This window comes from Triticum aestivum, chromosome 7D (assembly GCF_018294505.1).
Source record: "Triticum aestivum cultivar Chinese Spring chromosome 7D, IWGSC CS RefSeq v2.1, whole genome shotgun sequence".
NCBI classification, from domain to species: Eukaryota; Viridiplantae; Streptophyta; class Magnoliopsida; order Poales; family Poaceae; genus Triticum; species Triticum aestivum.
The window spans coordinates 401,588,672-401,590,786 of NC_057814.1; positions in this window are offsets into that span (position 1 = coordinate 401,588,672).

Sequence of the window (2,115 nt, forward strand, 5' to 3'; positions counted from 1 at the left end):
TTCGCAACGGTGCACAGTTAGGGGGAACACGTCTCTTGAAATTTTAGTGAGGGATCATCTTATTTATGCTACCGTTGTTCTAAGCAAATAAGATGTAAACATGATAAACATCACATGCAAATCATAAAGTGACATGATATGGCCAATATCATCTTGCGCCTTTTTGATCTCCATCTTCGAGGCGCGGCATGATCACCTTTGTCACCGGCATGACACCATGATCTCCATCATCATGATCTCCATCATTGTGTCTTCATGAAGTTGTCTCGCCAACTATTACTTCTACTACTATGGCTAACGGTTAGCAATAAAGTAAAGTAATTACATGGCGTTTTCATTGACACGCAGGTCATACAATAAATTAAGACAACTCCTATGGCTCCTGCCGGTTGTCATACTCATCGACATGCAAGTCGTGATTCCTATTACAAGAACATGATCAATCTCATACATCACATATATCATTCATCACATCCTTTTGGCCATATCACATCACATAGCATACCCTGCAAAAACAAGTTAGACGTCCTCTAATTGTTGTTGCATGTTTTACGTGGCTGCTATGGGATTCTAGCAAGAACGTTTCTTACCTACGCAAAAGCCACAACGTGATATGCCAATTTATATTTACCCTTCATAAGGACCCTTTTCATCGAATCCGATCCGACTAAAGTGGGAGAGACAGACACCCGCTAGCCACCTTATGCAACTAGTGCATGTCAGTCGGTGGAACCTGTCTCACGTAAGAGTACGTGTAAGGTCGGTCCGGGCCGCTTCATCCCACGATGCCGCCGAATCAAGATAAGACTAGTAACGGCAAGTAAATTGACAAAATCGACGCCCACAACTACTTTGTGTTCTACTCGTGCATAGAAACTACGCATAGACCTAGCTCATGATGCCACTGTTGGGGAACGTAGCAGAAATTCAAAATTTTATACGCATCACCAAGATCAATCTATGGAGTAATCTAGCAACGAAGGGAAGGGGATTGCATCTACATACCATTGTAGATCGCTAAGCAGAAGCGTTGCAAGAACGCAGATGAAGGAGTCATACTCGTAGCGATTCAGATCGCGGTTGATTCCGATCTAAGCGCCGAACCACGGCGCCTCCGCGTTCAACACACGTGTAGCCCGGTGACGTCTCCCACGCCTTGATCCAGCAAGGAGAGAGGGAGAGGTTGGGGAAGACTCCATCCAGCAGTAGCACGACGGCGTGGTGATGATGGAGGAGCGTGGCAATCCTGCAGGGCTTCGCCAAGCACCGCGGGAGAGGAGGAGGACATGGAAGAGGGGGAGGGTTGCGCCAGAACTTGGGTGCTGCTGCCCTCCCACCACCCACATATATATAGGGGCAAGGGAGAGGGGGGCTGGCCCCCTCAGATCCAATCTGAGGAGGGGGCGATGGCCAGGGGGGTTGCCTTGCCCCCAAAGGCAAGGGGGGCGCCTCCCCTTAGGGTTCCACCAAACCTCCGGGCGCATGGGCCCTGGGAGGGAAGGCGCCCAGCCCACTAAGGGGCTGGTCCCTCTCCACATACAGCCCATAGGGCCCTTCGGGGCTGGTGGCCCCTCCCGGTGGACCCCCGGAACCCTCCGGTGGTCCCGGTACATTACCGGTGACGCCCGAAACTCTTCCGGTGGCCAAAACGGGACTTCCCGTATATAAATCTTTACCTCCGGACCATTCCGGAACTCCTCGTGACGTCCGGGATCTCATCCGGGACTCCGAACAACATTCGGTAACCACGTATATCTATTCCCTATAACCCTAGCGTCATCGAACCTTAAGTGTGTAGACCCTACGGGTTCGGGAACCATGCAGACATGACCGAGACGTTCTCCGGTCAATAACCAACAGCGGCATCTGGATACCAATGTTGGCTCCCACATGTTCCACGATGATCTCATCGGATGAACCACGATGTCGGGGATTCAATCAATCCCGTATATAATTCCCTTTGTCTACCGGTATGTTACTTCCCCGAGATTCGATCGTCGGTATCCCGATACCTTGTTCAATCTCGTTACCGGCAAGTCTCTTTACTCGTTCCGTAACACATCATCCCGTGATCAACTCCTTGGTCACATTGTGCACATTATGATGATGTCCTAC